This window comes from Glycine soja, chromosome 8 (genome assembly GCF_004193775.1).
Source record: "Glycine soja cultivar W05 chromosome 8, ASM419377v2, whole genome shotgun sequence".
In the NCBI taxonomy this organism is placed as follows: Eukaryota; Viridiplantae; Streptophyta; class Magnoliopsida; order Fabales; family Fabaceae; genus Glycine; species Glycine soja.
The window spans coordinates 35,228,465-35,247,569 of NC_041009.1; positions in this window are offsets into that span (position 1 = coordinate 35,228,465).

Below are 19,105 nucleotides of genomic sequence, written 5' to 3' on the forward strand. Positions count from 1 at the left end.
CTTCACCTTCAGCACTAGATGATTATCTTACACCTAAGTATCCACCTGATCCAAATTGTAAACATATTGTTGATCAAAGGCCTTTCATTCGTGCATATAAAGGAGAGTAAGTGCATTTTATTTAACTATTAATTTTTCTTAAAATATTTTTTAAATGTGATATTGACAATGTCTTTATACATAGGTTTCAACCAACATATAGATGTTCTAATATCATATAAGATATCATTAAAGCAAAGTTTGATGAACCGACTCCAAGTTGGTTGAAGGTATCAGTTGACCTTCGCAATAGGTGGTTTGGAAAGTTTAAGGTAACTTGAATTATAGTTTAATTTAAAATGGATTGTTTCTTATATGATTTCTAATTTAGTTCTTGTTTCCTCTTTGATGTAGAAATAGTATAGGTGGCACCCAGCAGAAGAGCGGGCCATTAGAGCTATTTTTTAGACAAAAGGTTCACGCATTTTGAAAAGTGCAATGAACAAGATCAGAAATGGTCAAGATAAAGGAAAGTGGATAACAACCAATGTTCGAGCAGCCTTGGATGAACATTGGGGTTGTACATATTTCCTAAACAAGAGCTCCATTGCCAAGGCAAATCGATATGTTGATAGAGGAGCCTCATCATACTATGGTGGTTCCATATCTACTGCAACTCACTTAGAAAATCCGGTAATTTCACTTTATATATGTGTGTGTGTGTGTGTGTGTGTTGGACAAGTGACCTCAATAACTTAAAGGGGGGGGGGGGAGTGAATTAAGTCTCACAAAATTCCCACTAACAAATTTTTAATCCCTTTTTTAAAGGATAGACTCAGAATGCAGAAGAAGAAGCAACAATCAATTTACTAATGTTCTTTAGACGTGCAAGACAAAATTGATTGCAATAAAATAAATAAGATAAGGGAAGCGAGAAATGCAAACTCGATTTATACTGGTTCGGCCACTTCCAGTGCCTACGTCCAGCCCTCAAGCAACCCACTTAAGATTTTCATTAACTTTGTAAAAATCCTTTTTACAACTTCTGAACACCCAAGGACCCTTTCCCTTGTGTTCAGGCAACTCACAATTCAAGAGACAACCAGTCTCTTGATTACAACTTACTTTCTGAGATGAACAAAAAGATTTCTCTCCTTTAGAGTGGATAATAGAATTTGTTGTTTCTGGATGAACTCTCAATAGATTTGCAAGTGTTTGCCCAAGAGTTGTTGAGAGAGCATTTGACAATGAAGTTCTCTTAGAATATCTTTCTCTTGCTTTTCGAAGTCAGACACACATATATATAGGCCCTTCATGCCTTTTCAAAATGGTTTGAAGAGATGTGTCTTTTCAAAAAGCTTTTTCTAAAATTCTTCACTGGTAATTGATTACAGGTTTTTGGTAATCGATTACACAGTTATATTTTGAAGGGTCATGACTTTTCAAATTGAATTTCAAGAGTTTCATTGCTGGTAATCGATTACACATTCAAAATTCAAATTTCAAACCCTTTTAAGAAGCTGCTTTGCAAACCTGTCTTCTAGTAATCGATTACACTGCCTGGTAATCGATTACTAGAGCCTTGACATGTTGGAAAAAATGTGTTTTGAGGCAAAAGCTGATCTTGAGTGAATCTTGAAGCAATGCTTGTTTGTTGAAGCAACCTTGTCTTAATCTTGAAGCAATACTTAACCTTTGAATGTTTGTTGAAGTGATCTTGAAAGCAACCTTGTTTGATTATTCTTTGGCATCATCAAAATCATGTATTCATATATTCACAATATATACTTCATTGATTTTGAATTCAATGTAATTAATTAATTTTTTTACAATTTTAACTTTTTAAATTTATGTAGTTAAAGGAGTTTCAAAGACCACCAACTGCTTGGGAGGTGATGGAGAAAACTAAGAAATTGAAGTTAGGAGAATGGGTTAATGATAAGTCTGGCGAATTTGCTGCAAGTTATTTTTTCTAATTCTATCACTTTATTTGATATATAGTGATTGGTATTATAAATGAACTCTTACCTTTGCTTAATATCTCTTGAACTTATTTTTTCCTGTATTAGTGGCAATTTTCTTGAATATTAATCCTTATATGTCTACACATTTAACAATTTATCTTCATACCTCACTTTATATTGAAGGAGAAATATCAACATCGTCGAGAGGACATCTTACAACATTCGATAGAGGAAGACACATCTACATAGGATTCCCTTAACCCTGCTACTTCTATTAATGAGAATGAAATATATTTGAATGTTGTTGGAGGCCCAAATTATAAGGGGAACGTGTACAGGCTAGGTACTTCGAGCAAAATTTAGTTGCTCAAAATCAGGTCCATCTACTTCTGTTGCTCCGACGGAAGACCAAATAGAGGAAATGCGTGAGACAATTAATAAATCGAATGTTGAGCTTTTGGCAAAGGCAAATAAGGAAAAGACACTTGAGGAAAAGATGTTGCAACTGATGGAGAATCATGACCACCTAAGTAAGGAGATGTGACAACAAATGTAAGAACAAAATGAGCAAACTCATCAACAAAATGAGCAAGTGCAACATATATTACAACACTTGCATATTCAGTCTATCATGTCAACTCTTAGTCTATCAACTACCATAGCATATGGAACTGAGCGCCATGTTGATGATGCTCAAGTTGATCATTCTCATGACATGTCAAAGGACCATTGACTCCTGATTATTATTTATTTTACTTTGATTATGTCATGTTAGTTATGAATCTGAACTTTATTAAACTTTGACATTGCATTTTATTAAACTTTGAAAACTTTGAATTTGCACTTCATCAATCTTTAAATTAGAACTTTGTTATTACATATATTTACTCATTATGAACACCCACTTTTATTTATAAGTTGGATTATACAATTTAATTAAAAATTATATTTACAGTTGATAATTATTAAGCAGACATAAAATGACAAAACAAAAAATACAACATTTTTTTGTTTAGCCAGCAAATCTATGATTGAAATAAATAGTGATCGAATTAGCAATCGAACTGCATTTTTAATTTGAAACAAATAGCAACCGCATTAGCGACCAAATTATACATTTTTAATGCATTTTTAATTTGCGACAGTAATTTTTTTAAATAACTTTTTAAAACTAATTATTTAATAGCGACCAAATATTATTTCCATTTATTTTGCATTTAAAATTAATTATTCAATAGCGATCGAAATAGCGATTGAATATTATTTTAATTTATTTTATGTTTAAAATTTTATTATTTATTAGCGACCGAATTAGCGATTGAGATTTTCAATTGCTGAAGTGGTCCCAAGCAAAAATAAGAACCAAATATGCAATGACTGAATTTATTGTCGTGCAACCAACTTCTTCGGTCGTGAAATAGCGACCAAATATAAATTCGGTGACTAAGGACTTAGCGACTTGGGTTTTTGCAATGTAGAGATGTCGGTCGCTAACACTTTTAGTGACCGAATTTAACAATTTAGGGACCAAATTTTTCGGTCGCTAAAACATGTTTTTTTTTGTAGTGAGCTGTGGAGGTACACCTTGTTTTGTTGCTCATCATGAAGAATATATGTTATCTTATGATGAATGCATGCACATTTTTATTTTACGTCAAAATTGATAATGGTATCCTCTTACAGAAAGTTTTATTGACTATGTCTTAACGAACAAAAATAATGATTTTCTTACCCTGAAAGAATTAACTCTTATAACGACATGAATGTGGGACGATGAATAAAAATGTTTTTAATTTTTTCCTATTTCAGGGTGTCATAGTATCTCACTCCTAAAAGCTCACATGATTTTGACGATATCAAATATATTAAAATTTGATGGACTAATGAATTTCAGCTTTTAAATCAACATGAGATTAAAATGGAAGAGAATCTTGCAAAAAGTATAATCATGTTATTTTAGCAAAGTTTTTAAAAACCAAATCACCATCCCCTCTTGATTATTTTACCTAAGTCATTATATCTAGCAATTATTGTCAAAATAATTTTTTTAAATCTCAATTCAATACAAGTTCGTATTTTCACCTCATTTTAGTAAAGGAAAAACTTAATTAAAAAATTGTTTTTGGAAATGTAGATTCCTAGAAAGAAAACATTCTCATCATAAAATTCTAAAAAAACTTAAATAATAAGTTGTTATTTTAATGTAACTTTAAAATAAGAAAATCACACCAATGTGTGGTATTATGTATAGTTCAATTATAAAATATTATGTGAATTATATAGTCACATCAGTCAATCAATTTTTTTATAATTTAAACTTGAGTATCTTATAGTAAATTTTATATTTTTATTTTATATTTTAGTTTTTAATTTAATATTCTATTAAAATATCACTTTATTTTTAATCTTTCCATAGGAATTGAATTAGAAAGATTAGAGATAAAGTGTTCTTTTAATAAAATATTAAATTAAAAATAAAAATAATATATATATAATTTTCTATAAAATCATCAAGTTTGATATAAAAAAACAATTCAAATTTGATTAAATGACACAATTATGTAATCCAGATGACATTTCATAATTAAATTATATATAATACACAACAATAGAATTATAACTTATTTTAAATTCACACTAATAAGTGCCTAAAAAATATCCCTCCTAACCCACCCCCAATATAGAAAATAAAAGATAAAAGGACGTGGATGGACAAGAAGCTAATAGGATTCTCTTTTAATAGTTAACGGTTGAGATAAAGTAAGAGCCATATCCAACGGTCATGATGAGACGTCGATGGGAAAGAAAAAACCAGTGGCGGAAAGACATATCTGTGATCGCAAATTGTGGCGGCTTAATTGAAAGTGAGCAAGAACTTAGGCAACAAGCTAAGCGTGAATATTTAATTTAATATTCATAAGAGAATAACAAACCTAATAACACATAGGGAGTTGCTAGGTGCACCCAGCAATATTGCTGGTGCACCCAGCAATATTGCTGGTGCACCCAGCAATTTTAGTGAATGGCCATTTTGCCCTTTAAGTTAAAAATTTAAAAACGCGCTCCTCTTCTCGGAAGACCACTGCTACTTCTTTTCTTCTTCCATTCCTGTTGATCCTCCAAGCTTTCGTCTTCTTCCGGACACCGCGAGCCAAGCTTTCGTCTTCTTCCGGACACCACGAGCCAAGCTTCTTCTTCTTCTCCGTCTTCTCCGCGAACAGCCTTCGAGGTTAGTCTCCCTAACTCTCCATTGCTTTTACTATCCAGTATTGATTCAGCAGTGGAACCTTAGGATAGTAACCTTAGGGTAGTAACCTTAGGGTAGAAGACGAGAGGGGAGAAGATTAGAGTATGCCGGAAAAAATGGGGAAATGGCTGACGACGGAGTCTTCCGGAAGACCCGTTAGGGGTTCTTCCGGAAGTTCCAGAAGAACCTTTTCCGGAAAGTTTCCGGAAGAAGTGTTCTTCCGGAAGTAACCAAACGTCTTCCGGAAGAACAGTTCTTCCGGAAGACTTCCGGAAAACGTCTTCCGGGAACTTTCCGGAAGAAGTGGTTCATCCGGAAGAATTCCGGAAGACGCGCACTTCCGGAAGAACTTCCAAAGTTCCGGAAGACCTTTCCGGAAGAACCCCTTCTTCCGGAATGTTTCCGGAAGAACCACTTCTTCCGGAAGTGGTTTTTTTGTTTTTTTTTTGTGTTTTTTTTTTTTAAATTTTTTTTAAACAGAAATTGTTTTGTTTTTTTTAAAATGAATTATTTTATTTATTTTGGTTATTTTGTTTTTTAGATTTTATGAAAAATGAAGTTTGGGTTTTTGATGTCATATTTTTTTTATAATTTAAATTGTGTATTTTTACTAAATATTAATTTGTAAATTAATTTTTTTTTATAAAAGTAGTTGTGTTTGTTTTTGTTTATTGTTTTTTTTAAATTAGTGTTTTTTTTTTTTAAAATGAAGTTGTCTATTTTTATAATTAAAGTTGTGTGTTTTGGAAGTTTTATAAAAATACTAATTTTTTATAATTAATTAGTTTATTTAATTATAAATGAAGTATTTTATTTACTAAAAAAATTGTGGATGTTTACTAAATAATTTTTTTTTTACATTAGTTGTTTAATTTTTTTTAAAAAAATTAACTTGTGGATGTTTACTAATTAATTTTTTTTACATTAGTTGTGTTTTTTTTTTATAAATGAAGTTGTTTATTTTTTTTAAAAAATTAAGTTGTGGATGTTTAGTAATGAATTATTTTTATATTAGTTGTGTTTTTTTTTTATAAATGAAGTTGTTTAATTTTTTTTAAAAAAAATTAAGTTGTGCATGTTTATTAATAATTTTATTTTACATTAGTTGTTTTTTTTTTATATAAATGAAGTTGTTTAATTTTTTTTTTAAAATTAGGTCGTGTATGTGTGAAAATAATTTGATTTAAGTTAGTCTTATTTGTTTATAAATAAAGTTGATTTTTTATAAAGAAAATTGTGTATATTTTGACCGAAAAAAATACGTGTTCGACATGATTTACAGATCATGGCCAGAACACGAGGTTTAGGTCGTGCCATAGGTAGAGTTGTAGGCAGAGATAGAGCTGCTGACGAGGATGCTGGCGATGTTCCCGAGAGGCGTAGGCCTACTGCCTCAACCCGTAGGCTACGCGTTCATCAGATGACTACGGAGGGACGTGATATGGCTGAGGACGTCGCTGACATGACTGATGATGTCCCTGAGCAGCCTACGGAGGCACCTGAGATGCGTGCGGACGCACAGGGTGCTGATAGTGGTGAGGGGTCAGATGGTGATGATGCTGCAGAGGGATTCCTTGGTGGTCCACGTGACCCGTCAGTGCTCACATCATTTGCCGAGCATGTTGCACATGCCGTGTGGAGTGGACAGGTATTTTAATTTGTTAATTATTTGTCATTGTTTATTTATTTGTTTATGATTAATTTTTTTTAATAATTGTATAATTTGTACTTCAAATCAGGAACGTCCTGATTTGAAGTTAGTGTCACATGGGAGGAAGCTGACACTGATTGGGAGGCCAGTGCCTGAGATTGAAGGCCTGGTGGCTGCCACAGGATTAAGTCCACTGATAGATTGTTCAGTTATTACTGGCGATCCTGGACTTATATCCGCATTTGTGGAGAGGTGGCACAGTGAGACTAGCACCTTCCACCTTCCAGTAAGAGAGCTGACGATCACATTGGATGATGTGTCGTCCATTCTACATTTGCCCATCACTGGCGCCTTGCACAGTTTCCACGCTCTTTCTACGGAGGAGGCCAGATTCTTGCTCACGGAGTTGCTGGAAGTGTCTGCGGAGGAGGCCAGAGCCGAGACAGCACTCACACGTGGAGCATATGTACGATTAGGATGGGTTCGTGACATTTATGAGACCAGATGTCAGGCCCGGCGGTGGATTGTCGCAGCTCGCGCTTATTTGCTGCACCTTGTCGGTTGCACTCTTTTTGCTAATAAGAGTGCAACATACGTGCATGTGGTCCACCTTGACGCTTTCCGGGACCTCGCTCATAGTGGTGGTTACGCTTGAGGGGTTGCCGCGCTGGTTCATATGTACGACCAGTTAGATGAGGCTTGTAGGACCACCACCCGACAGCTTGCGGGGTACTTGACGCTATTTCAGGTAAATTTTGTGTTTATTAATATGTTAGGTTCGATTATGATTTAAACATGTTTTTATGTTATGTTAACCTCAATTATTGTGTAGTGCTGGATCTATGAGCACTTCCCTAGTGTGCATCAGTGCGTGACTGACGACACATACCAGGAGACGTCCCCACGTGCTTCCCGGTGGTTGACGTCGAAGGCGCACATGAAGGGCATCACAGGAGCACCCTACAGGGCACGTTGTGATGGTTTGACCGTCACAGATGTGTCCTGGTTGCCGTACACGGAGCATCGGGGTGTTAGGGCGTTTCAGGAGATTTCATCGTTCCAGGGTCAGCTCAGATGGGGTCCTATGATCGTCGCAGTTCGACCGGAGAGGGTGGTACGCCAGTTCGGTTACATCCAGAGCATCCCTCCGCCGCCTGTTAGTGCACGATTGTCACAGGATCAGATAGATGACAGGTGGATGGAGTTTGCGGATCACTTACTACCTGCGGGTCAGCCTTGTTTAGTGCCTGGGCAGGTATTTGCGGATTACATTGAGTGGTTTTTCCGCATATCTCACTCTTTCATGACACCGACCCAGGCAGCTGACCAGCAGAGGGATGCACCAGCTGCAGACCCTGAGGACTACATACAGCCGCCCAGCCCCCAGGTTCCAGTGGCATTTGACCCCCCTCCATATGTGGTAAGATTATTTGCGCGTTTAATGTTTTATGAGTTGTTGTTTATTTTGAATTTCATAATAAATGTTTTTACTGACTTTGACAGGATGATTACGAGGGATATGAGGCGATTGCACAGAGGTTGGAGCGTGTGCTCAACCTTAGGATAGTCACTGCAGGCACAGAGTTATATGACATTATGCAGGACTGCCTGACGATCGCGAGAGGGGGACCCAGTGCTGATGGGACGGTCAGGGCTCGTCAGAGACGCCGCACGGACCATTGATCATTGTATTTATTTTGTTGTGTTGTAGTTGACATGAATATTTGTAATTATTACAGTTTTTGTTTAATATAGTTGGCGTGTTTTGCACAGTTTATTATTTTATAATATAGTTTGTTATTCCGATTGTTTGTGGTCCTTAAGCGAAGTTTACGGTTGTTTTAAATTTATTTTTAAAAAAAGGGAACCTAGAATCATGAGTTTTGTTTGTAAGAATTACATAAAAAATAAAAGTTTTTAAAATGATTAATAATTCATAAGTGAACCCTTTTTCCATGTTCAAGTACCCATGTTTGTAAGAATTACATAAATGAACCCTTTTTCCATGTTTGTAAGAATTACATAAAAAACATAAGTTTTTAGAATCATGAGTTTTGTTTGTAAGAATTACATAAATGAATCTTTTTTCCATGTTCAAGTACCCATGTTTGGGATTTTTTTGCGTGGGTGTGTCTGTGCCCTGAGACAATGGAGGGCGGCCATTTCTCATGTTTGGACGTCAAAGAATCCAAAAAAAATAGTCCCGTTCCCCAGTTCCGTCAACTAACACGTCAAAACAAAGCCTCAAAATCCAAAAAAATAGGAAATGAACCCTTTTTCCATGTTCAAGTACCCATGTTTGGGATTTTTTTGCGTGGGTGTGCCTGTGCCCTGAGACAATGGAGGGCGGCCATTTCTCATGTTTGGACGTCAAAGAATCCAAAAAAAATAGTCCCGTTCCCCAGTTCCGTCAACTAACACGTTAAAACAAAGCCTCAAAATCGAAAAAAATAGGAAATGAACCCTTTTTCCATGTTCAAGTACCCATGTTTGGGATTTTTTTGCGTGGGTGTGCCTATGCCCTGAGACAATGGAGGGCGGCCATTTCTCATGTTTGGATGTCAAAGAATCCAAAAAAAATAGTCCCGTTCCCCAGTTCCGTCAACTAACACGTCAAAACAAAGTCTCAAAATCCAAAAAACAAAGTCTCAACTTTATTATGGGAATTAAACACGCCGTAAACATATAAAGGTTACATCAACAAAAAAACAAAAAATTAAACATGACATTCAGTTGTTTAGCGATGTCCCACTGACCTCGTCTTCAACATATTTAGTAAAGACAGCTAAAATTTCTATTGGTCCATATTTTTTCCAGTAGTTAGATTGTACTAACACCTTCAGCAGTTCTTCGTTGGTGATCAGCTCATTTATTTCATATTTTATAACCGTATCTGAATACTCAAACCGAGCTGGTTGGCGGAAAAACAATCGTCTTACCGTTTGTGATTCGTGAATTCCAAGAGGGGGGATCCCTTTAGGTGCAACTTGCTTGATTAAATTCTTCAGTTCATCGATGGTACATGTTGAAGGAATTTGAAATTTCTTAGGATTTTTTCCTGTGAACGCGCAACCAACAAATTTGTTCTGCGGTGGCATGTTCCATTTGCCGTTGTAATACAGGATCGCGTCATGAATACGAGGCATAGTGCGTTCAAGTAAGTTTATTATTCCATCTGGTGTTCTTCCAACGGTGCATAATAACTCAATCGGACCAACACAAGAAAATTGATCATTACACATTAACATTGTGTTGACATCGTCATCATTTATCAATTTGATACACTCAAAGCGAATTTGGTTACCTGTATCGGTGAATGGCTTCCGGTAGTGAATTTCATCCAAAAATTGTTTGTCGGATAGCTGAAGGGTATTGTGTATTCTGGTTTTTAGGCTTGCAAAATCACACCTATTTGGTACTCGAATGGGCACCGGAGTTGAAGTTTGGAAGTAAACCCCAGTATCATTGTGAATAATCGATCCATTTGGATAAATGAAAGCCAACCTTGAGTTGACAATCGTCTGACTGCTAGTTTCTCCTAGAAATGCCATAGTTTGTGTATCAGTTGGGAGATTATTTGAAAGCAAGATAATGTGTGATTTAGTAGCCTAGTCTGCCATATATATAGATGGTTGTGACCGAGCCTTTGTTTAACTTTGTTTACAAAAAAATAGACACGCGTAAATGTGTAGTCAAGTCAGCCAATGTGTTGTCGCTAATGTGTAGTCAAGTCAACCAATGTGTTGTTGAGCGACTGCTAGTTTCAAAATGTGTACTGAAGTCAACCAATGTGTTGTCACGCTCAAACTGTAACACGCATGCATGTCATTATGTGTTGTCAATTATGACAATGATGTATGCTGTACGCGTAAATGATTTTTGTTGGACCAACAATTTCCTTGCTTAACCAAACGAGTAGTTGATAATATTAATTGGTTAGTGACGGGTTACAACGAATTATATCGCATAATGAATACAAATAAATAAACAATGAATGTTTAGTCTTCATTTAGGTCTACATAGTGTGTTTTGAATGACATCAAGCTTGTGTATTCCTGCATTCTACTAATATATGGAATTGCCCATTGCTTTGCCTGAGAATAACAATTGGTTGACCACAACAGCGCTGGGGGCGGCAACGGACAATGGTCTTTCAAATAAACCTGTTGTACATGAACAAACATTATATCATGCGCTGACCGTGCCAAATGAACAAGCGAAGTCATTGCATAATTGTTACACTAACTATATTCAATGTACCTGAACAAAATGATTTCCAAACACGTGACCGACACATATGATGCGGTGGCCAGAAGAGTCAGGTGGTGGTTGACTTCTAAGAGGGAAAAATGTCATGCTTTGTTGTTGGGACAACGATACAAGGATTACGTTATACCGTGAAGCAATCACATATCCCATGTCTGTTATATCCATCCACTTGTCCACACTAACCTGAATGAACCAAACATACACATGTAAGTAATTTAAACATTGTTATTAAAAAAAATTAACCTAAAAACATACCTTTGAAAATCCATCAACAAGTAGGGACAACTTTAATTGTTCAAATCTCTCTGTGCCACCGAAGAGGTTCATGTACTCATGCGACCACCTGCCAAGTTCTTTAAGCAATTCATTACGCACTAACGGCCACGAATCTTCCCCCATACCTAATAAAGCGCCAATGGACCGATATCCACAGTTACCGTCCGCTTTCACATCCACAACGTCACGAATGAAACCTTGAAAGAATGACGCAAATTGATCCAACATCGGGATGATCCTTGTTGGCTGACGCGGTTGAGAACATGATGCACTTCGTTTCACTGGAGAGCTGCTGCTTTGAACAGAATGAAAAGCATCAACATACTCCCAGTAAGACGGATCACGCTTTGTGGATGTTTGACTTCTTTTCATCGGTTTCTTCGGTGCACCTTTAGTGTTCACCTTTGATGGAGGAGGGCACATAGAGTTATGATCAGGGTATGCGATTTCTCGAAGTTTACTCTTCAGATTTACTTTGCCAGCCACATCAAGTTCATCAAACCTTTTAGATATGACCTCTATTTCTTCCTTGATGGTGACTTCCGTCTCACATAACCCTTGGTCTGAAAAGCAAAGTCTCCTCCAAAAAAGATGGACTGACTCCAATGGGATGCTGCTAGCAGTATACCTAGAAAGCTCACATGCACAAGGAAGCCCGTGCGTGCTTCTCATCACACAACCACAAGAAGAGAGATTGTTGCCGAGATAACGTAGACGGTCAATCTCAGAAGCAATCTGATTTAAAGCATCCCTCGAAACCATCCCAAGAAGCCTCTTGTATAAGGTTTTTTTATATACATGGCCAACCACATGCGTACTGGTTTCAAAGGATGCTTTAATTTCGACGTGTTGCAGCGTGATCATGTTGTTCATGGCATCCCAAACACTACATAGGTCTCCAACGCTATTTTGTAGTACTCTTTTGAGAGCCCAATGAGCTGATTCAACCCTACATTTAAAATACATAACAAACATGAAAATATACAACAATTAAATACCATTTAATATTAATCGTTACTAACAAATAAAATCAGTTGTTAATACCTGTTTGTTGTTGTGTTGCCTAGGTGCATGACCTTATTCGTCCATGCTGTAATAAATTTTTCCTTGTGGGGGATAATCCATGTGTCGTTAACATAGTCAACGAACATCGGCCAAGGCGAACAAGCAACTTGAAACTTCTGATATGACTCATGGAACTCGTATTCGGACGGACAATCAACCAAAGTACCCCAGTTATCCATTACATAGTCCCACGCATTTTTTTCCCCGATTAAAGATTTGCACTTCGCCTTCACATTCTTATCGATATGAAACCTGCACAACAAATTAGTAGACTCGGGAAACACAGTTTTCACTGCATTCATCAGTGCTAGGTCTCTGTCAGTGACAATAACAAGAGGGAGGCGATCGTGTCTTAAAAATAGGCCTCGAAATCGTTCCAAAGCCCATACAATATTATTAACACGCTCAGCCTCCAGATATGCAAACCCAGCAGAGAATGTCATCGCCGTTGGTGTCACTCCAACAAAGTCAAGTAGTGGGAGTCTGTACCTGTTTGTTTTGTAGGTACTGTCTATAAAAAACACTAGATGACATGCATTGCATAACTTTACTGCATCTGGGTGACACCAAAACAGATCACGCACCACAACTTCATCCTTCAATCTATGCCAATGAATGTATTGATCACGTTCGAGAAGCTTCATCAGATGCTGCATTTCGGTATCAGCTCCTCTTATTGAAGAACGATATGCACTTCTTGCATTGTAAATTTGCTTTATCGTGGTGTAACTGTCGGCATTGTGTTCCTTCAACGTTAGCAAGATGTTTTTCGGTTTCACCATCGACTTTGTCATATCAGCAATAATTTTCTTTTCTTCCTTAGTCAATCGCCCGGCGTATGGATGTCCAACTAAGGACTTCGCCAATTCATGATTATGAATCCCACAGATCAACTTCACCATCCAACCTTCCCCTCCACGCACTGGTTTCCCACGAAGCCTGAAGGGACAACCACATTTCCTACTCCCGGTGTCTTTTCTAACGAATTCTTTATTTCTACACTTGTACGTACCACTCCTTTCACACCCAATTAACACAAATGAACTTCTTCCTCTGCTACCGGTCTCTGTGTCAGATCTCATAATCACTGCAACAAATCCATTTTCATGGGCAACTGTTCGAGCCCATTGCAAAACATCATCTCGAGTAGCGAATACCTACAACGCAACCCTAACACATTAATTTTCGTACAAACCATCAATTCAACCAATGACTCAAATTATCTATGATTACCTGAGATGTATTAAAAGCATTTGAACAATCGACATGTGGTTCATTCACTCCACATTCTTCTTGATTATCATAATCATAATCCATATGAACTTCTTGTGACATCGCAAAGTCATACCTCCATTGATCTTCGTCCATCTTAAGGACATATGCATCATACACAAGTACATTCAAATTATCATATAACCACATCCAAAAATTTACTACACCTTAAATAACAAACATATTAATAGGACATATGCATCATACACGACTATATTAAAATTATCACTATATTCTAAATTTATAACTACATTATTTACTTAAACTAAACTTATCACTATAATAAACAACTAATAAAACATTTTTGTACCATTATACATTTAAGTTACCTAAATCATTTAATATTATACCATTATACCTAATTAAATCAATAATCCACAACATATATAAACCAGAAATAAAAAAAAATTATAAAACAGAAATATATATATATATATATATATATATATATACCATTATAAAACAAAAAAAATTATAATCCACAATATATATCATTATACCTAATTAAACCAATAATTCATTATTAACTAACAGAAATATATATAAAACAGAAATTAAAAAAATTATAAAACAGAAATTAAAATAAATTAGTAATAATTTAACATTCCGGAAGAAGGTTTTCCGGAAGTTACGAAGGCCAATTCCGGAAGAAGTGCTTCCGGAAACTACTTCCGGAAGACCTTCTTCCGGAATTGGGCTTCTTAACTTCCGGAAGAAGGTCTTCCGGAAGTTACGAAGCCCAATTCCGGAAGAAGTGCTTCCGGAAGTAGTTTCCGGAAGAACTTCTTCCGCAATTGGCCTTCACCACTTCCGGATGAAGGTCTTCCGGAAGTTACGAAGGCCAATTCCGGAAGAAGTGCTTCCGGAAACTACTTCCGGAAGACCTTCTTCCGGAATTGGGCTTCGTAAATTCCGGAAGACCTTCTTCCGGAAGTTAAGAAGCCCAATTCCGGAAGAAGGTCTTCCGGAAGTAGTTTCCGGAAGCACTTCTTCCGGAATTGGCCTTCGTAACTTCCGGAAGACCTTCATCCGGAAGTGGTCATTCCGGACCTTCCTCCTTCTGTGCCTAAAATTTCTTCCGGATACATTTTTTACTGTTTTTCTTCTCTAAAAGCTAACCGGAAAACGAAATAAACGCGTACCTCCGACAAAATAGGAACAACAGCCACTAATAAAACTTCAAATACGGAACACGGGACCACCAAATCTTCAAATACTTCACTTCACGGGACCACCAACAGACTGCTGAAGGGACCACCACCGAAACAACAGCAAACGGAAGAAACAAACAAAGCAAACGGAAGAAGAAACAAAGCAAACGGAAGAAGAAACAAAGCAAACGGAAGAAGAAACAAAGAAAGCGCAGTAAAACACAGCCTGAAGACGTTAATTTAAAGAAATTTACACAAGGGCAAAATCGTCATTACATACGCATTAAAAAAAAAAACTAACTTCCGGAAGAAGCTTCTTCCGGAAGACAATGGAATTCTTCCGGAAGAAGCTTCTTCCGGAAACATTTCGGATGACGTTCTTCCGGAAATTGTCTGTGAGTATTTCCGGAAGACACAAATTAATCTTCCAGAAGAAGATTCTTCCGGAAACTTTCCGGAAAAATTATTTCCGGAACTTTTCCGGAAGAACCTTCTTCCGGAAGAATAATTGCTGAAGGGCAGTTTCGCCACTTCACTGTTTGCTGGGTGCCCCAGCAATAATGCTGGGTGCACGTAGCAACTCCCTAACACATACATACATACCTTTTTGGGTGGGAAAAGAGATGGTGTTTTGGGAGAGGGAGTTGCTACGTGCACCCAGCATTATTGCTGGGGCACCCAGCAAACAGTGAAGTGGCAAAATTGCCCTTCAATAATTCTTCTTCCGGAAGAAGTATTTCCGTAAACTTTTCGGAAAAAGCTTTTCCGGAAAGTTTCCGGAAAAAGACTTTTTCCGGAAAAAGAATTTGGGAATTCCGGAAGTACTCACAAACTTCGTCCGGAAGATCGTCATCCGGAAACTTCCGGAAGAAGGTTCTTCAGGAAACTTCCGGAAGAACCTTCTTCCGAAAGTGAACTTTTTTTAAAAAAAAAATTATTTGATAATATAATTTACTTTTAATGGATAAACTAAATTATAAAATAATTAATATTATTATACATAAATAATTAAATAATTAGTGAACGTATGTAACGAAATAAGAATTTTCATTTTATAATAATAAGTAAAAATAAAATAATATTTAATGCGTATGTAATGACGATTTTGCCCTTGTGTAATTTTCTTTAAATTAACGCGTAAACGCTTCTTTCTACTGCGCTTTCGCTTTCTTCGCTTCTTTTTACTGCCTTTCGCTTTCTTCTGCTTTGTTTCTTCCGGTTGCGCTTTCGCTATTTTGGTGGTGGTCCCGTGAAGTATTTAGAGATTCGGTGGTCCCGTGTTCGGTATTTGAAGTTTTGTTAGTGGCTGTTCTTCCTATTTTGTCGGAGGTACGCTTTTATGGGTATTTTTTTTCTTTTCCGGCTACTTTTTAGAGAAGAAAAGTAGTAAAAAAATGTGTATCCGGAAGAAATTTTAGGCACTGAGGCCTTTTCCGGAAGAAGTGTTGCCGGAAAACACTTCCGGAAGTTACTGAGGCCTATTCCGAAAGAAGTGGTTCCGGAAAACACTTCCGGAAGCACTTCTTCCAGAATGGGCCTCAGAAACTTCCGGAAGAAGGTATTCCGGAAGTTTCTGAGGCCCATTCCGGAAGAAGTGCCATTCCGGAAGAAGTGGTTCCGGAAGTATTTTCCGGAACCACTTCTTCCGGAATAGGCCTCAGTAACTTCCGGAAGAAGGTCTTCCGGAATGTTAAATTATTAGCATTTTTTATTTATTTCTGTTTTATAATTTATATATATATATATATATATATATATATATATATATATATATATATATATATATATATTTGTTTAATAATGGATTATTTGTTTAATTAGGTATAATGGTATATATTGTGGACATTAAAATTTATAACAATAAAATTCATTTAATAATTTTTTTGTTTTATAATGATATATATATATATATATTTCTGTTTTATAATTTTTTGTATTTCTGTTTTATATATTTTGTGGATTATTGATTTAATTAGGTATAATGGTATAATATTAAATGATATAGGTAACTTAAATGTATAATGGTACAAAAATGTTTTATTAGTTGTTTATTATAGTGATAAGTTTAGTTTAAGTAAATAATGTAGTTATAAATTTAGAATATAGTGATAATTTTAATATAGTCGTGTATGATGCATATGTCCTATTAATATGTTTGTTATTTAAGGTGTAGTAAATTTTTGGATGTGGTTATATGATAATTTGAATGTACTTGTGTATGATGCATATGTCCTTAAGATGGACGAAGATCAATGGAGGTATGACTTTGCGATGTCACAAGAAGTTCATATGGATTATGATTATGATAATCAAGAAGAATGTGGAGTGAATGAACCACATGTCGATTGTTCAAATGCTTTTAATACATCTCAGGTAATCATAGATAATTTGAGTCATTGGTTGAATTGATGGTTTGTATGAAAATTAATGTGTTAGGGTTGCGTTGTAGGTATTCGCTACTCGAGATGATGTTTTGCAATGGGCTCGAACAGTTGCCCATGAAAATGGATTTGTTGCAGTGATTATGAGATCTGACACAGAGACCGGTAGCAGAGGAAGAAGTTCATTTGTGTTAATTGGGTGTGAAATGAGTGGTACGTACAAGTGTAGAAATAAAGAATTCGTTAGAAAAGACACCGGGAGTAGGAAATGTGGTTGTCCCTTCAGGCTTCGTGGGAAACCAGTGCGTGGAGGGGAAGGTTGGATGGTGAAGTTGATCTGTGGGATTCATAATCATGAATTGGCGAAGTCCTTAGTTGGACATCCATACGCCGGGCGATTGACTAAGGAAGAAAAGAAAATTATTGCTGATATGAAAAAGTCGATGGTGAAACCGAAAAACATCTTGCTAACGTTGAAGGAACACAATGCCGACAGTTACACCACGATAAAGCAAATTTACAATGCAAGAAGTGCATATCGTTCTTCAATAAGAGGAGCTGATACCGAAATGCAGCATCTGATGAAGCTTCTCAAACGTGATCAATACATTCATTGGCATAGATTGAAGGATGAAGTTGTGGTGCGTGATCTGTTTTGGTGTCACCCAGATGCAGTAAAGTTATGCAATGCATGTCATCTGGTGTTTTTTATAGACAGTACCTACAAAACAAACAGGTACAGACTCCCACTACTTGACTTTGTTGGAGTGACACCAACGGCAATGACATTCTCTGCTAGGTTTGCATATCTGGAGGCTGAGCGTGTTAATAATATTGTATGGGCTTTGGAACGATTTTGAGGCCTATTTTTAAGACACGATCGCCTCCCTCTTGTTATTGTCACTGACAGAGACCTAGCACTGATGAATGCAGTGAAAACTGTGTTTCTCGAGTCTACTAATTTGTTGTGCAGGTTTCATATCGATAAGAATGTGAAGGCGAAGTGCAAATCTTTAATCGGGGAAAAAAATGCGTGGGACTATGTAATGGATAACTGGGGTACTTTGGTTGATTGTCCGTCCGAATACGAGTTCCATGAGTCATATCAGAAGTTTCAAGTTGCTTGTTCGCCTTGGCCGATGTTCGTTGACTATGTTAACGACACATGGATTATCCCCCACAAGGAAAAATTTATTACAGCATGGACGAATAAGGTCATGCACCTAGGCAACACAACAACAAACAGGTATTAACAACTGATTTTATTTGTTAGTAACGATTAATATTAAATGGTATTTAATTGTTGTATATTTTCATGTTTGTTATGTATTTTAAATGTAGGGTTGAATCAGCTCATTGGGCTCTCAAAAGAGTACTACAAAATAGCGTTGGAGACCTATGTAGTGTTTGGGATGCCATGAACAACATGATCACGCTGCAACACGTCGAAATTAAAGCATCCTTTGAAACCAGTACGCATGTGGTTGGCCATGTATATAAAAAAACCTTATACAAGAGGCTTCTTGGGATGGTTTCGAGGGATGCTTTAAATCAGATTGCTTCTGAGATTGACCGTCTACGTTATCTCGGCAACAATCTCTCTTCTTGTGGTTGTGTGATGAGAAGCACGCACGGGCTTCCTTGTGCATGTGAGCTTTCTAGGTATACTGCTAGCAGCATCCCATTGGAGTTAGTCCATCTTTTTTGGAGGAGACTTTGCTTTTCAGACCAAGGGTTATGTGAGACGGAAGTCACCATCAAGGAAGAAATAGAGGTCATATCTAAAAGGTTTGATGAACTTGATGTGGCTGGCAAAGTAAATATGAAGAGTAAACTTCGAGAAATCGCAT